This window comes from Myotis brandtii, unplaced genomic scaffold (genome assembly GCF_000412655.1).
Source record: "Myotis brandtii unplaced genomic scaffold, ASM41265v1 scaffold45, whole genome shotgun sequence".
Classification (NCBI taxonomy): Eukaryota; Metazoa; Chordata; class Mammalia; order Chiroptera; family Vespertilionidae; genus Myotis; species Myotis brandtii.
This window is the reverse complement of record NW_005367209.1, coordinates 6,173,200-6,179,745: the sequence shown is the minus strand read 5'-3', so window position 1 is coordinate 6,179,745 and position 6,546 is coordinate 6,173,200.

Genomic DNA, 6,546 nt, shown 5'->3' with positions numbered 1-6,546 from the left:
TAACACTGGGAGTGGTTGACCTCCAGGCCAATTGGCTGTGAGAATCAGCTGTGTCTGCAGCGGGGGAGAACTTCTGTCCTGGAGCTCTAGGGAGGTGCTAATCTAGCCTCTGCCTGAGGCTATCCAGCAAACGAGCAGTTATGGCTGCTCTCAGTCGTGCCTTCAGAGGCCCCGCTTCTCAGTGTCCCAGCAATTGCTACAAGTACCTCCGAGAGAAAGCTGCCCTCGAGTTCCGACCGATGCCAGACAGTCCCGCTTCTCCTGTATGAGTCTAGGTCCCAGAGACTCGCCCAGAACTGGAGCTCAGAGCCTGAGACTCCCTCCCGATTGAAAAAGACAACCGCGCCCTCAGCCGCCAGCCCGCTCCGTGTGCGCCTCTGTACCTTAGTATTTTACTTCCGCACCGCACCTCCTCTGAGTCTCGGTATGCTTTTCTCTTTCCTTCTAGTTGTAGAATTTCCACTCAGCCAGCCTTCCTGTGGTTCTGGGTGATGTCTGTTCCGTCTTTTAGTTGTATTTTTGAAGTGGTTGTGCGAGGCAGCAAACTCCAGTGTTTACCTATGCCGCCATCTTGGTTTCTCCTAGTTATGTTTCTTTAGTCTTCCCCAATCTGTGACACAGACTGTGTCTTTAAAACTAATAAAGGTTTATTTGATTTTGAAAATGTCATGGTATTTCTGGAAATAGCTTTGAATATTGAAAACCCACCCTGGGGAACTGCTGGATCTATGTGATAACCAAGAAACACCCTAAAATAAAGAGCCAGAGTGGTCCTAAAAACCAAAAAAAGAGCCACTCTTTAAATAAAGCTAAGAGTTGTCCTGGCCAGTGTGGTTCAGTTGGTTGGAGTGTCATCCCATACACCAAAAGGTGATGGGTTCGATTCCTGGTCACAGCACACACCCAGGTTGTAGGTTTGATCCCCAGTCAGGGCACATGCGGGAGGCAACCTATCGATGTTTCTCTCTCACATCAATGTTTTTCTTTCCCTTTCTCTCTCTAAAATCCATTACAAAATAAATAAAGGGAAGAGTTGGCTGTGATAATCTAGACAGTCAATTGTATTTAAGACACATGTTCATAGAAAATAAATCAACAATCAGTTATAATTCCCTGGAAAAGCACAGGGTACCAGATAGAAATCAATACAACTCTGTTTAATGGAGCAGTCATGAAAGATTAATTTGCTTTTAAATTAAAGGACTTAAGTTTGTTCAGTCTACAGACTGGGTAATTTAATAACTAAATCCAAGTATACAAAAAGTTATTAGACAGCGCTGAATTTGCTCTACATATGGACCTCCATTTTTTCCTTTTTCTTTTTAAATTTATCTTTATTGTTTAAAGTATTACAGGTGTCCCCTTTTGTTCCTTCATCTCCCTTTCTAAACTATAGCATAAAAAAGTTACTGAGCTGTGGGTGACTCTATTTCAAACCCTGAACCCTTGGGAAGGTACATTCTCTAGACCCTGTTCAAGTTACTGTGAGAGAAGTGGCAAGAGGGTCCTTTATAAACCTTGATAGGTTACCTCCCATTCTCTAGGGTTCTGGATTGAGTACATTAATTCCAATACTTTACTGTTGAATTCTCAGATTCTAGAAAAGGTACCAGTTATTCAGAATTCATACAGGAGCTTAGGATCCCCGAAGAGGAAAGATTTAGATGTATAAGTTATTTGTATTGAAACTGAAACAAGGAAGTTTAGTAAAACCACAAGCAATTCTAGAGTGGTAAAACGAGAACGAGCTAACAAATGAAAAACACATCCCTGAAAATAAGAGAAAACAATGTCTCTGTGGCTTAGAAATTCATTAATCAGGAAATGAGGGTACATCAGAGGGCTTCATGGAAGATGCCATAGCTGAGGCATTAACTACAGACTTGAGCTTAGCTACTCCCCACTCTGGAACCATAGGCAAGTCTCAATTTCCTTATGTGTAAAATAAGGCAAGTTACAACATCTGTCTCTGGGGGATGTGCCTGGCATACAGGAGTGCTCATCATCATGATCAAGGTCTTTTTTTTGTTGTTGCAAGGTTGGCACTGAGGTTAGTGTTTGAATATTCCTGAGTCAGGGATAATTTGAGCCTGGGCCTCATCTCCCTGGGCCAAGCTGGTTCAGATCCAAATCTCTGAGCCTGGGCCACAAGTGGACTCCTTTCTGAAGTGACTCAGATTGAGAAGGGAATTTTGGGAAACAGTCATTAGTTTAGCTGCATTTCTTCAACACAATTTCCAGATGGCTAATCGGTGTAAATCAAAAGCCTATTGGTTTTGAGATCTTACTTTTATAAGATAATTCTACAGCCATAAAGCAGCATCTGAATGCTCATGACTCACTGAGCAAGCCTCAAATAGTTATGAATCCAGCAAAGTGTACAGGTTGCCTGGTATTTTGACACTGGTGAAAATGAACTGAAGTTTCTAGATATTATAGTCCTAAGCATGGTCTCCTTTGTTTACTGGGATCACTTTGTTCTTTTAAGAGAGAGATGGGAAGATTTCATCCTTAAGATGATTTCAGCAGGTAATGGAGCAGCTGAGAGAATGATGCAGATGAAATATATTATTTCAATATTCTGGAGGGTAGTCTGGTTCTGCTGATTATTTATTCTCAAAAATTCTGAAAAGGCCACAATCTAGAACCATGAATAATTCTCTAAATGGGGTTTTAAGAGTCAAGACTTGCCATATCATTAACCCTGGAAGTTCTTTCCTACTTTAAAACATTTTATAAGACCACTGGTGTTAAGGGCCGTTAGAATACACTTGGCTTAATTTACGTCAGCTGGGACTCAGGGGGACGGCAGAGCCACTCCCTGAGGGCAGGACCAGTCAAAGACTGGACGCCACCCAGTCTGACTCTCCCGCCCAGTGTTCAGGGGATGGATCTCATGATGTCAAAGGTCCACCCAGATGTGATGTAACTTCCTGTAATTCGAGTATATAATAAATCAGCTTTCGGAGCTGGCTCTCTCTGAGTGCTCTGTCCCTCCAGAGGGCAGGCACCACACCCAGCCCAAGCTTTTAATCTATTTTATGTCTGTCTTTCATTATTTTTTAATCCCGAAAGCGCCTCCTACTTGCACGAATCGGTTCAAGTCTCCCCCTCCGTGCGGGACACGGAGAGGAGACCACAGCCCCAGCACGCCTGTCATATTCATCATGCTAAACACTATTATTTTGATTTTATAGATAGATATAGTAAAACTATACAAGTTTGTGATTTCCCTCCCTTCAAGATCAGGAATGAGAGAGGGGTGGTTCAGGTCACATGAAGCCTTGCAGTTATATGTTCCCAGTATGTTCACTGTACGGTTGAGTCTATTCTCTGCTTGATCAGTTTCCCCAGGGGTTACTGAACTCACAAGAGGCTGGCTCATAAATCATAATATAAACTCATGAATTAAAATTAGGAAATATATCTAGCAATTCTCTCTTGGAAGATCCTTGTGCGTTAACCCAATTACAGAAAAGAGAATGACATTTAACAATATTTTAAATTTTTTATTATTTATTTTCTTTTAAGTTGATTTTAGAGAGAGAGAAACATCAATTGGTTACCTCCCACAACCACCCGGACTGGGGATTGAATCCTCAACCATTCAATGCATGGGACGACACTTCAACCAACCGAGCTAGGGCAAAAATAACATTCTTAAGAGATGTTTCCAAGACGGTGTCAGCTCTTCTCCTTTAAAAGGACATTTCCATTTAGAGAACCAATATCACCTACTAGAAACAGCTACTAAAGAAGGAAGAGATGTAATTGCAAATGCTCCTTAGTTTTCTCTTTTGTTTATCATTAACCAGATTATAGTAGAGACTCCCCAAACCCGAAAATCTTTTCTCCCTTTCTTCCACTCTAATTAGAATTTTTAGCTGGGCACATGGCTACACTTTCCAGCTTTCCTTGCAGTTGTGAATGGCCACATATCTCAAATCTAGCCAATGCAATGGATGCACATAGAAATGTCTGGGAATCATGCTTAACAGAGCACTGAAGGTGCCTTCTACCTTCTACTTCATCCCTTTCTCCATCCTGCTCCCTATGTATGTCACCATCTTGCTCAATAAGAATATGGTTTACACCTAAGAAGAGGGCAGAGTGCTAAGAGGGAAAAAGGGATAATCTGTAAAAGATCCATGATGCCATGAAGCTCCATACCACATCTGTGCCAACTTTTACATGAGTGAGAAATAAATTTTAATCTCATTTTAAGGCACTTATTCTGGGTTTTCTGTCACAGATGAACCCATCTATTTAACATACTGATGTTCTAGGTAAGTACTATTTTAAATTATTTTGTATTAATAGACAATTTGGAATATCAGACCATGGATCCTAATTAGAACACAGGAAAACAGACATTAGAATGCAATTTTCCTTTTTTGGGTTAATCCTCACCCAAGAATATTTTCCCATTGATTTTTAGAGAGAGTGGAAGGGAGGGGGAGAGACAGAGAGAGAGAAACATTGATGTGAGAGAGATACACTGATTGGTTGCCTCCCGCATGGTCCCTGAAGGGGGTCGGGGATTAAGCCTGCAACTGAGATATGTGCCCTTGACTGAAATAGAACCCAAACCCCTTCAGTCTGTGCCGACACTGTATCTACTGAGCCAAACTGGCTAGGGCTACAATTCAATTTTCTTTATGTGATGTAGAAAGTAGTCTGGAATGATCAGTAACACATTTACCAATTATTTTCACAGAAACATGAGTTAAAGAACGTCAGCACTAATTATTAGTCCAGTGGTTCTCAACCTTCTGGCCCTTTTAAATACAGTTCCTCATGTTGTGACCCAACCATAAAATTATTTTCGTTGCTACTTCATAACTGTAATGTTGCTACTGTTATGAATCGTAATGTAAATATCTGATATGCAGGATGGTCTTAGGCGACCCCTGTGACAGGGTTGTTCGACCGCCAAAGGGGTCGCGACCCACAGGTTGAGAACCGCTGTATTAGTCCAAATGCCCCACTTATTTTGTTGTTGTTGTTAATCCTCACCCAAGGATATTTTTCCATTGATTTTTAGAGAGAGTGGAAGGGAGGGGAAGAGACAGAGAGAGAGAAACATTGCTGTGAGAAAGACACATCAATTGGGTGCCTCACGCCCCGGGCATTGAGCCTGCAACCTACGTGCCTTGACCAGAATCGAATCCGGGACCCTTCAGTCCACAGGCCTACACTCTATCCATTGGGCCAAACTGGTTAGGGCCCAAATGCCCCACTTTTACAGAGGAAGAATCTGAGCCACAGAGAGGTTGAGTTTTTCAAAATCAAATGGCTGGCTTTTTTTTTTTTTTACTACAGCCACAAATTTGAGGGGGACATATGCTCTGAGGATTGTACTTACATATACCCTGTTTCCAACAACTCATTTATACTAATACATAATCACTGTTTATCCCTAAATAAAATACCTAGCATTTAGCTCATCAGGCTCACATAAAGATAAAATATGTAGCATATAACTAAAGGTATTATATATAATTTGTCTGAGTTATGCAGAACACTCAACAGGAAAATTAGCTACAAGAGGAAAATAGCTTTGGGTGGTGGGCACATGGTGCAATATACAGATCTTATAACATAGAAACCCACACCAGGAACCTATATGCTCATGTTGACCAATGTCACCCCAATAAATTTAATAAAAAAAAGAAGAAACACCAATTTAATGTAATTCCTGCTTTTAAAAGATGGGGAAACAGAGTCCCAGAGAGATTGGACAATACCGTAATAAAGCATAGTGCCTTATATTTGTATGGTGCTTTACAGTTTAAAAAAAAAAGAGAGAAGAAAATAGCAAATAAAAATGACAGTGGTGCAACAGTTTTAGTTAAAATACACCTGTAGAGTTACACATTATTATCCACAGTGAAAGATGTACAAACAATCATGACATTATTCATGTCCACAAATGGCATAAATCTTTTCCACATTCTACACTAGAACACCATTCTTTGGTTTGCAGCTACAGTAAATGTTTATAGGGCTTTTCTCATCTTTGCGACTGGGACACCAGTTATGGAACACCAGTCAACTTTCTTTATTAGAAAAAGAGTCACTTCATCACTTCTTCCTACAGGATAGGTCAGTGTCCCTCTGAGCACCTTAATATGACAAAAAGAGAACATGGGTAGTCCTTGAAAATATCATGCTAGGTAAAAGAAGCCAGTCACAAAGGACCACATATTATATGATTCCATTTTGAAAGGCCCAGAATAGGCAAATCTAGAGAGACAGAAAGAGTAGATTAGTGATTGCTTAGGCCAGGAAAGGAGTGGCAAGATTGGGGAGTGATGGCTAGGGAAGTAGGATTTCTTTTTGGGATGATGATAAAGAGAATGTTCTAAAATTTAATTTTTAATTTTTTGTTAATCCTTACCCGAGGATATTTTCCATTGATTTTTAGAGGGAGTGAAAGGGTTGGGGAGAGACAGAGAGAGAAACATAGATTAGTTGCCTCCAGCACTTGCCCAGACCAGTGTGGGAGGAAGTGGGGGACAGGGACGGGGGGGGGGGGGGGGGGTT